This window comes from Heloderma suspectum, chromosome 3 (assembly GCF_057233095.1).
Source record: "Heloderma suspectum isolate Gila_16-S chromosome 3, 16-S_ref, whole genome shotgun sequence".
Taxonomy (NCBI): Eukaryota; Metazoa; Chordata; class Lepidosauria; order Squamata; family Helodermatidae; genus Heloderma; species Heloderma suspectum.
In genome coordinates this window covers 162418143-162436712 of record NC_139460.1, presented here as the reverse complement: position 1 = coordinate 162436712, position 18570 = coordinate 162418143, and the positions used below count along the sequence as shown (strand labels likewise).

Genomic DNA, 18570 nt, shown 5'->3' with positions numbered 1-18570 from the left:
CGTGGGGGGGCACACGATGTGACACTCGGCTGCCCCTCCAGATGTGTTATTAGCAAGCAGCTGCCACACATAAATACTGCAGCCTAATAGTGCTGGTTAAGAAAAAAAAGAGGAGACTTCTGCTCAGATGCCCTTATGGGAGCAAAGAAAGCTCCAGGCGTCCTCACAGATTGGGGGGCGGGGAGAGTTTGGTCAGGAGCTCTGATCTTACATCTGCATTAAAAGCTGCGCGCTGATGTCCGCGATCATTTCCATTACCACCGATGCGGGCAGGTAGGGGCTGCAGAGACAGCAACCTCAACCCCCAGGCAAAGCCGAGATTTCCCTTCCTCCCCCACGAATATATCTATCTATCTATCTATCTATCTATCTTGAAATCCATTGTAATGCCCTCCCCCCTCCCACGAAGCCCGTGTAACTTTGCTCTTACATTGCCGCTGTACCTTGTGCCGATGAGCTGCAGCAGCCGTGGGAGGAAGGATCCGTTCTTCCGAGACACAGAGACAGCACCACACAACGCATCTGGTCCACAAGCCACCAAATTCGTAATTTGGGGGTGCGGGGAGGCCGCGATGTGGATGTGTGTGGCGCTGGGCTGGGGCTGGCGGGGGGAGAGAAGTCAGCAAGCAATCGTGAAGGCGGACGCTTCCTCCTTGAGCCCAAAGGTGCTGCTTCGCGGCGGCAAATTAACAACTCCAGCGAACAAATTCACAGTTCTGTCCGGGTTAGTCATCCTCTCTCTGTGGGCGCGTGTGGCTGGTCTGCGTCTCCCCACTGTCTCCCTTTCCGGCTTTATGTATTTCTCTTGATTATTAGCGTTAGCGTTACCATCACCGAAGTGATGCGGGTCTCTCTTGGGCGTCTGGAACGTGGCGCAGGCGACACCGCCAGCTAAACAAACCCAAGGCAGGCAGGCAGGCAGAAATCCCAGCGTAGTTCTTGTTTAGATCAGGGGCATGTCACGCTCTGCACCGCACGTTAATTCCCATTCCTCTCTCTCTCTCTCTCTCGGCATCATCCTCATCAGCGTCTAGAAACAGAGGAGAAAACTGATCCCGCAACTTCTTACGGAACGGAAATGTCACCGCGTTAGGGTGGTGATGGGGGGGGGGGGTAAAATGCTTCTTGTCTTGGCTTTGATCTCCTCGCGGGTTGATGATGGCCGCAAATCCGAACCGGTTTACTGCTTCGCTGGAAGGAAGCCGCGCCAGCTTTCCCCCCAGGTCGCGCGCTCTCTTACACTCTCTCTTCTCTTCCCTCTCTGAACTGAATTTCTTGATATAACTCTCAATAAGCCCAGAGGGAGGGCGTGAGCCAGGCTAAGCCGCGCCCCTCCGCGGCGCCGGATTGGCCGGCCACGCACGAGGCGGGGACGGGAGCGAGGCGAGCTCGCTGACGGGCGGGCGGGCGAGTCGCTCAGGCGCTGTGGGCGGGGAAGCGGCGAGCGCTCTGCCCGCTGCTGTGCAGAATGGCTAATAAGGCTGCGGGCAGCGGAGGGCGAGAGCCTCGGCTGAGGCTGAACGGAATGCGCGGGCCGAGCCCCGGAACCTATTGTTCGGCCGCGGCACTCCCGGCTCCTATCGCACACATGTAATAACGGAGCTCTCCCTCCCCTTTTTCGTTTTACCGCTCGAAAGGAAAACGGCCCTCTGAGCATGTGCAGAGTGCTTTTGTCTCCGCTTCGAATGGCTAGAGAACAGGCCAGGTCTGAGCCATGGCGCCTCTCGCTTTAAACCACTGGGGATGCGTGGAGTACACCAAGGCTGGTTCTTCACACACACACACACCCGCCCCCTTGCTTTCGCCAGTGGGACCAGTCCCGTCTCTGCTGCACCACCCAGAGGAAGCGGGGTAGCCAGAGGAACCAGCGGCTGCTTGCTTGCTTGCTTGCTTGCTTGCCCGAGTGGGTGACTGGGCAACGAAGGCAAGGAGCCTGCCTTCTCTCTCTAGTTAAGCTGGCAGTTGGGATTGGGCCTGCTGTTCTGCCCAGAGCGAGAGGTTTTAGGACTGCACCTGCCCCTTGCTTGTCAGAGCAACGGATCAGTGGAGGCAGCTGTGAGGAACAGCTGCTGCAGCTGCACCCTCCATCCTCTCTGGAAGGTTGGGATTGGACCTATTTGCCACCTGGAGGAGAGGCTGAGTGAGTGGAGGCAGCAGCTGCTCCTTGCTGCTGTTTGCTCACCCAAGTGGGCAGCCAAGCAGTGGAAGGGCTGCAAGGAGCTCTCTTGCTTTGGGCGGTTCTGTTTGGGTGCTGAGGGCTCACGCCTCCCTGCAGCTTCCCCGAAGGGAATGAGGCTGCCTCTTGCAGCTGTGTCTGCTGCTTGCTCGCCCATGTGGCCAAATGAGCAGTGACAGCATCTGCAAGGAGTGGGATCCCAGCCTTCATTCCTTCTGCAGGGAGATGGCATGGCAAGGAAGCGAGAGGAGGCAGCAGGGCTGCTCTTTGCCACCATTACTCGCTTTCTTCCACTTGCTCTGAGCAGAAGTGTTGGATGTAGAGCTCACCAAGAAGGGGAGTGCTGCTCCAAATTGGTAGTTGCTCAGTAGTTGGCCTCAGTGGCCTTCTCCAAATGTTGAGGCCTCAGTCTGAAGTACAGCTCACAAATAGCTTTCCAAATGGATGGTTGGTTGCAGGTTTCTCGTGGTGCTAGTGCATCCAGCTGCTGGATTCAATCCAGATTTACTCAGGAGTAGGGCCAATTGATATCCTTTGGACTTATCCCCAAGTAAGTATGCTTGGTGTTGCAGCCTTTGGCTGTAGTCCTAAGGAAAAATGGGAGGTCACTCACATTGAACTCAGAAAGACTTGCATCTAAATAATTTTTTTTTTGTTTATTTACAATATTTATATATTGCTCCACATCAAAAGATTTTGGAGTGGTGAACAACAGATAAAAATAAAACATGTTAAAACAAGGAAAACAGTTTAAAAGAAACAAATTCTGAATTTAATAAGCCACGGCTGATTACTCAAGGAAGGCCTCTCGAAATAACAATGTCTTCAGGAGGTGCTGAAAGCAACACAACATTGGCGCCTGCCTGATCTCCGAAGGCAGGGAGTACCGCAGGAAGGGGGCCACCACACTGAAGGCTCTTTTCCTGGTAGACTCCAGCTGGGCCATGGGTCCATGTGGAACCACCAGGGACATGCCCTCTGATGACCTCAATGACCAGGCAGGTTGGTAAAGAAGAAGGCACTCTCTGAGGTATCCTGATCCCGAGTTGTTTAGGGCTTTGTACACTAGTACTAATACCTTAAACCTGGTCTGGTAGCAAATAGGCAACCAGTGCAATTTCCTCAGCAAAGGAGTTGCATGTTGAAAAGGGGCAGCTCCTGACAACAGCCAAGTGTATTCTGCACTAACACCAGCTTCCAGACCAGCCTTAAGAGCAACCCTACATGGAGCGCATTGCAGTAATCAGTGTTTGGTACCAGTAGGGATGTACGAATCCCTTACCTGGCTCCGTGCAGGGGCATCCACGTGGGGGGGAGGCACTCCGTCCCTCCCCCCGGAATCCTCCCTGGCTGGCTTTGCTCTGCGGCGGCTCTGTGGTGCCACCAGCCAGGGCTGTCCACAGCCAGAGTTCCAGCCGGGCTGCTGTGGCTGCAAATGGCGGCCGTTATAGTGGCTGCCATTTGTGTACTTCCAGGCTGCCATGATAGGCTACGTAAATACATAGCCTATCACGGAAAGAGCAGGGGCATAAAAGGCGTAGCAGCTGCCGTTTGCGCCCCTGCTCTTTGCCATGATAGGCTACGTAAATACGTAGCCTATCACAGCAGCCTGGCAGGATGCAAATGGCAGCTGCAGCAGCCGGCCGAGAGACCAGCCGCCACCGGAGCTGCCGCCGCCCCTGCCCCAGGTAAGCTTCGTCCCGAGGGGATTCCGCGGGGTGGCGGGGGGGTGGGAGGCCGTTCCGCCACAGGTTTCAGGGGGCCGAATGCGAGTGCATTCGGCCTCACTGAAATCCGTGGCGGAATTCTCCGCCATCCCTAGGTATCAGGCTGTAACATGGTTGGTAGAATCTGGTCACTTCCCATCCCTTCAGTCCCAATATTAAGAGTGTAGGGGTAGGAGAGAAGTGGGGTCACAATTTTTCTAGGGCACAACTTTTGACCCATCACACTGAACAGTCCACCAACCAGGGCTTTAAAGACATACTATGTAGCCTGGGGCAAAACATAGTACTGAGGTTCTCCCATCTGTTCCCCCCCCCCAAAAAAAATGCTGTTGGTAGATAACATAATATGTTTATGTATGTGGAATATTGACATAATAAATATATAGCTTAGCATGTAGTATTACAGTGTGTGTTGGGGCCTACTGCTCCTCCCTCCCATGCAGAGTTGTTGCTTGTCCTAATTTACAGGCCTCAGCCAAGGACACACTGCAGCACTCCAGCTAACCTGCAGGGAATTCTGGGAATAGGCTTTCTATTTAACTCTGTAAGCCACTATGCAGAAGGTCAAAGGTGAAATATCGGCTAGGCCCAACCGTCTTTGTCCATTAACGTTAAGCAATATGCCCAACTATGTTTGGAGCCCTCAGCCTTGTGGGACCTCTGGCAGTTTGCCTCCTACCCCTCTCTGCACCGCTGCCACCAGTCGTATTCTGAGGTCTACTGAGCACTTGGCAACCATCTTGTTTCCCTGATAAGTCTCATACTCTACCCTCTTCAGCACACTGGCTCTCTCAGTCTGCTCCGGGCAGGTCAAGAGAATGCTATTTATAGGCCCCCTTGGTTGATGGAAATGCAAAACAAGTATGCTTTTGGGCTTTTGACAGCAATACCTTGAACATGTCATTCCCATATGTCAGCCAGCGAAATGCAGGTTAAAAGGTGGTGGAATAGATTAGGTGTACGAATGGCTGAGAAGGAGCACTCAAGGTGTAACAGTTAATGGATTGCTCTCCCGGTTGGCGAAGATAAGGAGTGAAATTCCACAGAGGTTTGTCATGGGTCCAGTAGTGTTCTGTTCGTAATGGTTGGGGTGAACGTTTGGAAAGAGTGCACACCAAATTTGCAACTGACCTGAAATAGGGCTGGTTCCAAAGCATGACGGAATTGTTAAAGGGCATGAAAGGATAACTAGCCTGCATTAAATGATCTCAAATGTGTATGCTCACAGTTATCTGCTGTTGTCTTCCCAGCGTTTCATGGGGGTTGAGGGGGGGACTCAACAAGGGACATTCTTGTGTTCTTGTTCATTCCTACTCTTACACCAAAGATTATATTCTGTGGTCTGACCCATTCAACACTGTTGAAGGCTGTTCTTCATTACCGAACAGTGTATTTTCAATTCATTTGCAATAGCTGGTCTTGAACTGATTTCAAAGGAAAAATATTTAGGTTTTTTTAAAAGGGTTAAACTGGGAAAAAAATATATAATTGAAATCAGAACTTTACCGCTTATGGGGTGTGAAATATTTGGTCAGGGGTAGGCAACCTGGTAGTCCATATATGTTCGACTACAAGTCCCATAATACCTGACTATGAATCATGCTGGCTGGGGCTGATGGGAGTTATATCCAAAACATCTGGCGGATGCCACATTGCTTACCCCTGGTTTGGTTATGTTCTACAGGGCACGAGTATTTATGTGTATGCATTTACACCAAATGCATTGTTCCCACTCAGATGTTTCAAAAAGACCCAGGGGAGGAGGGTGAAAGCTCAATCTAACATTTTGAAAATGTAGCCCCTAAAGCCATCCCCAAAAGCAAGATAGTATCAGTGATTTACTAGGGACAGGTACCAAAAAACCCTGCGTCTGTAACCTGTACATAAGGATGTGCTGCAATGGTTTCCATCTCAGAATTTCTTCTATCATCCTTATTTGCATGTACTTATTCAATTCATGGCTCATCTTTTTTCCAGTTTGGGTGCATCAGCCTTCCTCAACCTGGTGCCCTCCAGATGGTTTGGACTTCAACTCCCATTAGCCCCAGCCAGCAGGGCCAATGGTCAGGAAAGCTGAGAGTTGTAGTCCAAAACATCTGAAAGGCACCAGGTTAGGGAAGGCTAACTAAAAGAGTATAATGGCACTACAAAATAAAAAACAATAAAAATTTTATACACACTGTAAAACACGCACAAATTAAACTATGTCCTCATAGTGTTCTATAGAACTTCTGAAACAAACAAAAGTTTTTGCCAGTCTTTGGAGGCTTGAGCAATGGGGCTTGGTGGACTTCACAGGGAAGAACATTATGCAGATGTGCCAAAGCTAGTAAGAAGGCCCTTCTCTGGGACATTGCCAATCTAGAGGTGGTAACAAGAAGGTCTTTCCAGAGGATCTATAGAGACAAAGAGGATGATGGAAGCAGTGATCCAAGCTGTTTACACCTTACCTGTATACCCATTGATTTAAACCTGGATCCTAGTCCGTTATCTTCTGTTACACACATTTTCCTCTTTCAGCTTTTTCACCATGCCATTTTGATCAATGTGCAGGTAACTCCTGTAACATTCATGTGAACAATCAGGAGTACAGATGTGAAGGCCTGGGGAAAAAAACAACAAGAAAAAACAAGAAAAAAAAGTTTTCTCCCAAGTTGTTCCAGAAATCCCTGGGAAGAAATTGTTTTAAAAATATGTTTATATCTCTAATCAGGAGTTGAGGTAATGCTCCCCTTCAAATAGGTCTGAATTCCTATTCTTTTAAATTAACCCTTCTTTTAAGTCTGATCCTTATGTTCCTGGAGTGGCAGCAGTAACATACATCTGTAGAACGCAACCATGGTAGTCACATGAGCCATGCCACTCTGGTAGTGTTATGAATGGGCCCTCGGCATGAGCAGTGTGGGAGTTAATGAGCACTAACAATGAAAAGTGTGCTTATTAAACTGGTGACTTTTCATGTGAACAGGAGCATACCTCCACATTTGTTTGCTGTTTCATTAACGCTTCCTCTCTGACAGAAGCTAGGTAATTTAACAGCATTTTATTCTTGCCTACTTCATTGTTCAGGCCCCTGCCCCCCAATCACATGGCTAGGACTCAGAATCAGGCTTTTTCAAGTGGTGGTACCCATTCTGTGGAATGCTCTATTAAACAAGATTCTATCTGCCTTCCTCTTTTCGGTTGCTCAATTCTGCCATGAGGTTAATAGTGCAGTCCTATGCATGTTTACTCAATGGGACTTACTCCCTAGTAAGTGTGTTTAGGATTAGTCACAGGGGCACTCCCACTTCAGTAGGATCATTATTAAAATGTTGATATAACTTTTCCAGTGGTGGTCTTACAGTGTTTATACTTTTTTAAATTGGTGTTTTATTGAGGCTTTTATTGTGCCTTTTATTCTTTGTTTCTTTCTTGATTTTATTTTTCTTCATAATTTGATGTATTTTTGAAAAAATGAAAGAATTAATAAGAATAATATGTTTATTACATTCTCCACTCTTTTGTTGCATAGCTAGATATGGTGTCCTGCTTTGGAGATCAAAGCCACTGTAGGGGGTAGAATCATAGTCATAGAATTGGAAGGGGCCTTGGAGATCAGCAGGGATGCACAACCGCTTTTGGCCCAAGGGCCAAATTCCATTTAGAAGAAGCTTTCAGGGGCCACATTCCAGACAGGGCCAAAGGCCAAAGTGGTGGGACCAAAATATCAGCATATTTTAGCTTAAGGGTGCAATCCTGTGCATGTTTAGACAAAAAGAGTCTAACAACTCCCATTATCACGCTGGGAGTTGTAGAACCTTTCTTTTTTAAGCATGCGTAGGATTGTACCTTAAAGCTCTTCCTGCCAGTAACTCGCTCTTAGGGGAGACATTTCAACCTTTAGAAGGGGGTGGGGGGCTGCACAAAAGCCAGGAAACTACCAAATAATCGGGGGGGGGGAAAGCTGAGGCCTGAGGAAGAGAGCATGGCCACCTGGGCACCCTGGAGGCCAGACTGGGACCCCAGGAGGTCAGATTTAGCCCCTGGGCCTGAGGTTCTGAACCTCTAATCTAGTCCGACCCTTGCTCAATGCAGGCTCTGCAATAGAGGATGCAGCTACAGCATCTCTGACAGATGGCTGTTCAGCCTGTTCTTAAATATCTGCAGCAAACTACCACCTCCCTAGGCAGTCTGTTCCACTGCTGAACAGCTCTCATGGTTAGGAAGTTTCTCGTAATATTTAGCCAAAATCTGCTTCTCTGCAATTTCTACCCATTGGTTCTGTCTGTCCCTCAGAAGCAACAGAGAACATCTCTGTTCCGTCTTCTGTGTAACAGCCTTTCATATGTTTAAAGGCCACTATCATTGTTGTTGTTCAGTCGTTCAGTCGTGTCCGACTCTTCGTGACCCCATGAACCATAGCACGCCACGCCTTCCTGTCCTGTGCTTTCTCCCGGAGCGTGCTCAAGTCCATATTCATTGCATCAGTGATGCTATCCAGCCATCTCATCATCTGCCGTCCCCTTCTCCTTTTGCCTTCAATCTTTCCCGGCATCAGGGTCTTTTCCAGGGAGTTTTCTCTTTGCATTAGGTGGCCAAAATATTTGAACTTCAGCTTCAGTATCTGTCCTTCCAATGAGCACTCAGGGTTGATTTCCTTTAGGATGGACTGATTTGACCTCCTTGCAGTCCAGGAGACTCGTAAGAGTCTTCTCCAGCACCATAGTTCGAAAGCATCAATTCTTCGGCGCTCAGGCTTCCTTATAGTCCAGCTCTGACAGCCATACATTGCTAGTGGGAAAACCATAGCTTTGATTAGACGGACCTTTGTCGGCAAGGTGATGTCTCTGGTCTGCTTCTTACGATGCTGTCTAGGTTTGCCATAGCTTTCCTCCCAAGGAGCAAGCATCTTTTAATGTCATGGCTACAGTCACCGTCTGCGGTGATCTTGGAGCCCAAGAAAATAAAATCTGTCACTGCTTCCATTTCTTCTCCTTCTATATGCCAGGAAGTGATGGGGCCAGATGCCATGATCTTAGTTTTCTTAATGTTGAGTTTCAAACCAGCTTTTGCACTCTCCACTTTCACCTGCAACAAGAGGCTTTTAGATCCTCCTCACTTTCTGCCATTAGGGTGGTATCATCAGAGTATCTGAGGTTGTTGATAATTCTCCCGGCAATCTTAATTCTGACCTGTGATTCATCCAACCCGGCGTTTCTCATGATGTACTCTGCATATAAGTGAAATAAGCAGGGCGACAATATGCAGCCTTGTCGTACTCCTTTCCCAATTTTGAACCAATTGGTTGTTCCATGTCTGGTTCTTACTGTTGCTTCTTGACCCTCGTACAGGTTTCTCAGGAGACAGGTAAGGTGGTCTGGTACTCCCATCTCTTTCAGAATTTGCCACAGTTTGTTGTGATCCACACAATCAAAGGCTTTAGCGTAGTCAATGAAGCAGAAATAGACTTTTTCTGGAATTCTCTTGCTTTCTCCATGATCCAGCGAAAGTTGGCGATTTGATCTCTAGTTCCTCTGCCTCTTCGAAACCCTGCTTGTACTTCCGGTAGTTCTCGGTTCGCATACTGCTGAAGCCTAGCTTGTAGGATTTTGAGCATAACCTTGCTGGCATGTGAAATGAGCGCAATTGTACGGTAGTTTGAACACTCTTTGGCATTGCCCTTCTTTGGAATTGGAATGTAAACTGACCTTTTCCAGTCTTGTGGCTACTGTTGAGTGTTCCAAATTTGTTGGCATATTGAATGCAGCACTTTAACAGCATCATCTTTTAGGATTTTAAATAGCTCAGCCGGAATACTGTCATCTCCGCTAGCTTTGTTGTTACTAATGCTTCCTAAGGCCCACTTGACTTCACTCTCTAGGATGTCCGGCTCAAGTTCAGTGACCGCACTGTCATGGCTATCAAGGACATTCAGATCTTTCCTGTATAGTTCTTCTGTGTATTCTTCCCACCTCTTCTTAATCTCATCTGCTTCTGTTAGGTCCCTGCCTTCTTTGTCCTTTATCATGCCCATCTTTGCACAAAACGTTCCCTTGAGATCTCCAATTTTCTTGAAGAGATCTCTAGTCTTTCCCATTCTGTTGTTTTCCTCGATTTCTTTGCTTTGTTCATTTAAGAGGGCCTTCTTGTCTCTCCTTGCTATTCTCTGGAACTCTGCATTCAGTTGGATATATCTTCCCCTTTCTCCCTTGCTTTTCGCTTCCCTTCTTTCCTCAGCTACTTGTAAAGCCTCATCAGACAGCCACTTGGCTTTCTTGCATTTCCTTTTCTTTGGGATGGATTGAGTTGCTGCCTCCTGAACAATGTTACGGACCTCCGTCCATAGTTCCTCAGGCACTCTGTCTATCAGGTCTAATCCCTGAAATCTATTTGTCACCTCCACTGTATATTCATCAGGGATATGATTTAGGTCATACCTGAATGGTTTAGTGGTTTTCCCTACGTTCTTCAATATAAGCCGAAATTTTGCAACAAGAAGCTGATGATCTGAACCACAGTCAGCTCCAGAGTCCAGGTCTTGTTTTTACTGACTGTATAGAGCTTCTCCATCTTTGGCTGCAAAGGACATAATCAATCTGGTTTCGATATTGACCATCTGGTGATGTCCATGTGTAGAGTCGCCTCTTGTGCTGTTGGAAAAGAGTGTTTGCTATGATCAGCTTGTTCTCCTGGCAAAACTCTATTAGCCTTTGTCCTGCTTCATTTTGTGCACCAAGGCCATGCTTGCCTGTTATCCCAGTTATTTCTTGACTTCCTACTTTAGCATTCCAATCCCCTATGATGAAGTGGACATCTTTTTTTGGTGTTAGTTCTAGAAGGTGTTGTAGGTCTTCATAGAACCGATCAGCCTCAGCTTCTTTGGCCTCAGTGGTTGGGGCATAGACTTGAATTACTGTGATGTTGAATGGTTTGCCTTGGATTCGTACTGAGATCATTCTATCATTTTTGAGATTGTACCCCAGTACTGCTTTTCCCACCCTTTTTGTTGATTATGAGTGCTACTCCATTTCTTCTCAGGGATTCTTGCCCACAGTAGTAGATATGATGGTCACCTGAATTAAATTCGCCCATGCTTGTCCATTTAGTTCGCTGATTCCCAAGATGTCGATGTTCAATCTTGCCATCTCATGTTTGACCACCTCCAGCTTACCTTGATTCATTGATCTGACATTCCAGGTTCCTAAACAATATTGTTCTTTACAGCATCGGATTTTCTTTTCACCACCAGACACATCCACAGCTGAGTGTCCTTTCAGCTTTGGCCCAACCGCTTCACTCTTTCTGGCACTACTTGGAAATTCCCTCTGCTTTTCCCCAGTAGTATTTTGGACACCTTCCGACCTGAGGGGCTTATCTTCCGGCATCATATCTTTTAGCCTTGTGATACGTTCCATGGGGTTTTCTTGGCAGGAATACTGGAGTGGGTTGCCATTTCCTTCTCCAGTGGACCACATTTTGTCAGAACTCTCTGCCATCATGACCTGTCCATCTTGGGTGGCCCTGCACGGCATAGTTTATGGCTTCACTGAGTTACGCAAGCCTCTTTGCCACAACAAGGCAGTGATCCATGAAGGGACTATCATGTCTCACCATAATATCTCTTCTCCAGGCTAAACATACCCAGGTATTTCAACCATTCCTCATAGGATTTGGTTGTGAGTACAGAAGCATGGGATTGTGATGATTCCATATTAATTAATTGGGAATGAAAAAGGACAGCGTCTTGGCGGGTGCAGTTCAGGGGTCGCAGGCAGGGGTTGCTCGACGAATTCCCAAATCCCAAACTGCGCTCGTGACATCCCTCGTTTCAACATTATATTTAATACATGCCTCTTCATTTATCATTCATATTTTTCTGACTCCTGCTTCAGTCTGGGTTGCCATTGGCTGCTATACACCTTTCTCGCTTTCCTTTCTTATGGGTCAGATGAAAATTCTCTAAGAAAGAATTTGGGATGTATTTCTCTCTCTCTCTCTCTCACTCACACACACACACACACACACGTACATGTAATTTGAAAGTGAATAAACTTTCATCCTTATTTAACTGCAATCTTGATTCCCCCCCCCATACCTGTTTTATTCTCAAAAGGACCGAGGTAAATTATGCATGTATCAAAACAAAACAAAAACAGTTATTTGCCTCCTGCAAAGATGGTGTCTGAATCAAGTGACATTTTGATAGCCCTCAGACTGTGTCACAAAAAGACATTCAGCATATACTGTATTTCCTGGTGCATGAATGATGATGATGATAATGGTGCTGATTATGGCTATTACTATTAGTATTAATTTTGGACCAGGGATTTAATGAATGAGTGTTGCTTGTACATCACATGAATCATAACGATGGTTGATTTCTAAAATTAGATGTGCCACGAGTCCAGCCTGGCTTGAGAATCTTTTTTTTTTTTTACAATCTGATGTGTGAGCCAGATGTAGCTACCCAGTGGAGAGGGAAATGTGCTCTGCTTCACATCTTAAGAGGTACTAGAATAATAAACACAGTACTACATTTTGTTTCTTTCTGCTCGGTACTTGGCTTGTGACATAGGCCAGTACTTGCATTGTGTACATATGGTCCAGCACACTCAGTGCTTTGCATGTACTGGGATTTGCATCAACACAGTTCAATTTGTGGCTGGGTGTGTGTAGTACATTCTTTGGATAGGTTTTTCTTATGACCAATTAATCTCTTAAACTGCAGTGCTACACATACTTAGTTGGGAGTATATCCCATTGAACTCAATGCAGCGTACTTCTGAGTAGACATGTATAGGATTGTACTGTTGGCCATTGTTGAACCAGTTCATGACTGGGGAGGGGGATAGTAGAATGCATGTTTGCTGTTATGTTGTGTTTCTTTTTTTGGTATTTTCAAAATGGACTGGCTGGGCTCCAAAACAGCTTGTCTGGTGCTGTATATGACGTCCCCTGGTGTCATTCAACCCTGGGAAGCCTGGGTGGGGTGGGGGGAATATCCACCCACCCAAAAATAGTTCCCACCCCTGCCGTAAGTCAAGACACACTTTCAAAATTCATTATTTTACTTCAAAATACAATTTAGAAAAAATAGATAATTTTCTAATCTTACGTTGTATATTCCAGTATAGAATAAATGGAGCCCATTTTTCAAAAACTTGATCCAGATTTCCTATTAATTGTGTCAGTTAAGTTGTGCACTTCAGCAGTGCCCAACATTGTAATTAGCCATTTTTGACAGATTTTTTTTTAAAAAAATTCCAGTGTTGAGCTACTAGCAACGAATTCATTCTCTGAAGTCTTGAATTATACAAAATGTTTTTCCTCCAAAAGTTTAAATAACATAATTTAATTAAAGTTCAATGTAATCCCAGCTGTATGAAAAATAACCACTAATACTCAATACCAATAAGCCTAGCCAATATTTTAATAGAATAATATGTAAAAAATATGTATTTGGATTGTGCAGTTAGGATATAACCAATTCCAGTTAACAACAGATTAATAGCTAGTCCTTCATGCACTTGCACAATATGTATCTTTATTTCTATTCTAACACACACACCCCACATACTCCACACACACAGCCCTAAAATCCTGTCATTCCAGCACTCTTCTACATATATTTATTCGAGCCATTTCACCAGTCATCTTACCTTGTAATATAGCACCTGAACAACTTAGAAAATCAAATTCAAAAGAGGGTAGGCATATTTATATTTGTTGTATTTGTGGATCTTACATGAATTGCATTTTATTGCTATGTATTTATTGCATATTCAAAATGCCCACCCCTTTTTCCTGGTTAAAATAATATATACTTATATGTAAACCATAATATTAATTCAGAAATCCAACGTATGTACAGAGAAAGAATTCACAATGGTAAAAATGCCTCGGAAGTTTAGTTCGGTGATCTTAAGGTCAGTCACTCTCAGACAAACCAACTTCACAAGTTTGTTGTGTGATGATCAAGTGGGAAACTCTCCATGTAAGCTGCCATGAGCTTGATGAAAGAAAGATTGGATACCATTGTGAGAATGGGATGCCAGTAATGCAGATGTAATAAAGAATATGGGTGGAACAAAAGGCCCATATTCTCACCTTCTAAACTGTGTTCATTGAATGCATGCATGGAATGGGCGGAATGGAATTGTGGCCCCAGTGCTGTGATCTCCACATATTCAGCAAAAGGCATGAAGGTATGTGCATACAGCTGTATATGTGTAGTTTCTTTCACACAGCTGGAAATCCTGTATGATCGGGGCCCTACTCATGCATATGAAGCCTGCACACATACAGTTGTACGTATATAAATTACTCTGCTGGATGTGCAGAGAGACTGGGCAGGGCTAGCAGTCACAATTCCATCCTCCTCCTCCGCATATTCAGTGAATGGAGTAACCAAGGTGAGAATAAAGCTAGAGATAACACTGCTCAGAAATACAGTACAGATTGTGTGTTTTATCTTTAGGTTGGCAGACGTCTGATTTATTAATAATTGTCTGGATGGGGAGGTGGGGCACGATGGCAGCTACTTCTGGGTAATTGTTGGAGAGTATTCTGTCCCTAAAAATATCATAACAGATGCTTGCCTTTTTTTTCTTTTAAAAAAAAATTATAAGGGAAGGAGAATCTACAATTATCCTAGTTGACTTGATCCATTGTTGAACTACTTACACTGAAGAGTCATTTCCTACTATTTATTTATTTGATTTGTACCCCACCTTTTAACCAAAAATGGCACTCAGGGTGGCTATTAGTATCTTAATGATAATAATATGCATGATTGGTTTTACGTTATATGACATAAAGCAGTGGTACCCAAACTGGGATAGGCCCTCCGTGGTAGTGCAGAACACCTGCAGGGAGTGGGCATGAAGTTTCAGGCAAGGATCCTGAGGCAGGTGGTGTCATCCGCCACCATGAGCCAGGAATGTCCCCTGGCAAATGACCTCCACTGCTAGTGTATCACTCACTATATTGTCATACAGATCAGATTTGGGAAGAAGGGAGCTCACATCATTAGAACACTGTTTCGTTCTAATGATGTTTCCCTGTGTGAGGGTTTAGGATAGGGATCCGGTCCGAGTAGTAGTATTAGTAGTATTTTAAAGTGCCTAAAACTTCTAGGCAACGTACAAAAATTAAATTCAGCACATGCCTTGCTTTCAGGGTTACTTCTACAATAAAGACAAGATCAATTTTGGAGGAAGGGAAAGGAAAACAATAGGGAAAGTGCGTGTGTGGCTCATTCTTCTATTGCCATTTTTGGATGAGTACTCTCTGAATACACAGATCCTGTGGATGCAGCAGGGGCAGCACATTATGATCTCTGCACAGTCACCTGTGGAACAGATATTTGGCATGGATTGGGGTGGGTCGGTGGCCAAGGTAGTTTCAGAGGGGGAGCCTGAGTTTAGAAAGTGTAAACTGTCTCTGCTTTGTGTGGGGAACATAATGTGCAATTAAAGCAAATGGTTCATAATATGCATATGAATATGAAGAGACAGGAGGTAGCTTACAGACTGACACTAGTGTATATCTCCTTACAGTGTTGTGCAACAGCGGTTTTTATCTGTGTGCAAGAATCATATATCCACTCTTGCAGAGAAGTGTTCTGAACAGTTGCTTTTGTACAGAAGCATCACATTCCTGACATGTTCAATCAGATATCAAGTCTAATCTTAAAATGGTTCTAGGGCAGTGTTGAGGTCTAGCCATTTACCCCTGCAGCAGTCTCTTTACAAAGACTCATACCTATGTGAAACTTTATATATCTCCATGTTGAATTTCATTCTGTTCTTATTGGCCTAATTCTTCTTATTGACAGCACTTTGGCTTTTTAACATATTCGGCCATGTTTAGAAGCTCTTTGCTAGACATTGTATAAAAATTGCTTAAGGGCGCAATCCTATTCATATGTAGATGGAGAAAAGGCCTACAATTCCCAGGAGTTGTAGGACTTTTTTTCTGTCCAAATATGTATTGGATTGCACCCTCAGTATATGGTCTACTCCTTCACCTAAGTCTTTAGCTGAGATGATAAGTAAGACCTAATATAGAACAGTCATTTATTATGCATCCCATTCTACAACCTTGGAGTGTGATTGTTTTGCTAGACGTAATTGACCCTAGATGTAATTCCTTCTAGGCCACATTTCTCAAACATTCTTGGACTGATATTGTGTGAACCACGTTCAAATCCTTACTGAGAGCAATTTATATTTTGCTCACAGAATTTCTCCACTTTATAACATTTTCAAATAAGGCAGGGTCAGCAACTTGTAGCTCTCCAGAGATTTTGGCCTACAACTCCCATGATCCCTCACCATTGCCTGTGTTGGCTAGGGCTTGTAAGCCAAAACATCTGGAGGGCCAAAAGTTGACTACACCTGAAATAAGGCAACTAAAAAAGCCATTTCATTGAAAAGGAAGTGATAGAAGGAAGCCTCTGTTTCAAAAAGTTCTTATAACCTCCATAAACAACGTTTATAAAAACTCACATACAGTTTGATTATGCATCAAAGGAAGGCAACAAATACAATAAAATCTAATAACTGAGGAAGCAAAGTTAGTTGATAAGGCCCCAAATCAATAGTCAACAAGAAATAATTACCTTACATCTAACCCCCAGAAGCATTTTGTCCTGAGCTTAGGAGTTAGCTGCTTCTATATTACAGACCAACCTTGGATCTGAGTCAAAACTGGGCACTGCTCACTAATCTGCATATTTTAAAAGCACTGTGGACAAAATTTACATAAATATAAATGCACAGTCACAAAATCAACTCCCCCCCCCTTTACACACACACACACACACACACACACTCAGAAAAGACTTGGTATCTTTACTCTATCAACTTCTGTATGTGTATGCAAGCTTTCAATGTACACAGAATTTTGCTTGATAAAGAGTTCTGTGTAAACTGAAAGACTGCATGTTCTCATACTGACATACAGTCAGGGCCAGAAATATTGGCGCTAGGATAACTGTTTTGGCAGTTGGCCTCTGTGCACCACCACATTGAAGTTGAAAGGAAACACACCCAGATGGCAGCGAAGTCAGGACTTTCAGCTCTAATTCAAGGGGTTCGTTTGACAAAAGTGGGGCACTAACTATTCAGGAAGGACAGCCAGTGGCCATCTGGGTGTGTTTCCTTTCAACTTCAATGTGGTGGTGTACAGAGGCCAAATGCCAAAACAGTTATCCTTGTTCCAATATTTCTGACTGTATAATCCAATAAAATTATCACACCTGCACATGCTAAAAAACAGAGGGTAGGACAGATCTGCACACCAACCTCCATAATAAGGCATAGATGTGTTGTCAGGGTGGGGGTGGGGGCAAGGGACAGGAACAAAATTTAGGCCATTGGGATGAGCACAGATCTGTGCACACCCAAATGGCCTAAAGTTTGTTCCTGGCCTATTATGCTACTTTATATTACACTCAAATTATATTACTTATCAGTGAGTGATTACAGTGTTAAAGCTACAACCATTTGCAAGTGTGTACTGTGACTGTCTCTTAGAAATTATGTCTTCCTAGGCGTTAATAATGTCGTTTTTCCTGATGCTGGTAATGTCAGGGAGCTTTGGCATCGTTCTTTTCTAGTATCATCACATAACATTCTGATTCTAATCACATCCCAGTCATTTCAAAGTCACATTGTAGTCACATCACATAGCTCAGTAATAATTATTTAACTTTATTGCTATGCTGAATAGTTTTCTGTTTGCTTAAGGATAACTTTAACTTGTAGTCAGAACTGATTACCCTATGCTCACAAATGAGCTTCTTCCAGGTACACAAGGTTAGCTTCATGGTGGTTTGAGGAGAGAAATAATAATCAAATTGGATTAAACTAACAGCTGCCGGACTTAAATTCAACACATTCCCAAGTAGGGAACTGTAAAACATGTCCTTACTCTTTATAGAGGCTGCATATGTTAGAAAGGCAAAGCTCTGTTTGCTTGAAACACAACCGATCATGTTAATATTTGCATGTTTGCTGCATTTTTGTTAACCTCTCAGAAAAGCTGGGCTCAGGACTAAGCTTTTTGCATGCCTCTAACACAATAAATTGCAGCCTTGTGCCTTGTAGCACTGAAGGGGTTAGATGTGTCATGTTGGATTTATTCATTTTCTAGAAGGAAAACTAATGCAAACCCAATACATGAGGATTGGGATCACGTTTGCTGGATCCATGGGATGGTCATACCTCCAGGGAGGGGTTCCATGCCCTGTCTCCAGCAGAGGTGTCAAGCCAGGAAGAGGCAAGTTCTCAGAAGGCAGTCTACACAGGGGTATGGAGGAGAGATGCAGTTAGTGAGATTGGGGAGGAAGAAGAACTAGTATGCAGGGTCAGCAACAGGCAGGGGTAGAATGTGGAGCACAGGCTATGAGCTGCCCACAGAGGTCCTTTTTTGCACCAGCAAAGTCAACTGGCAGGAAGGGGGAGTACAGACAGCAAGAGGAAGTTAGGTAGGGACAGGAAAGGGACTACTCAAAGTGGGGTGGGGTGGAACAAGACAAAAAGCTCATCAGGGTAGTTGGGTCCCTCAAGGAACATCATCTTCCAAAGAGTTTCAGTGGCTCAAAGAGCAGGGCTCCAGTTCCTGGACCTCCAGTGTTTCAAATCCACCTCTGGGTGATTATCCTTGAAATGGCACCATGGC

The 18570-nt window shown here is 44.9% G+C and overlaps 1 protein-coding gene across 1 annotated transcript in view; it reads right to left on the bottom strand.

Annotated features, from left to right (window-relative positions):
* Nucleotides 1–1263, bottom strand: part of PCDH9 (protocadherin 9) — a 1250417-nt gene extending 1249154 nt beyond the window's left edge. Inside the window, exon 1 of the mRNA XM_084844860.1 lies at nucleotides 444–1263. The gene's annotated coding sequence lies outside the window, so the exon portion shown is untranslated. The remainder of the gene's footprint in view (nucleotides 1–443) is intronic.
* Nucleotides 1264–18570: the final 17307 nt, after the last annotated feature.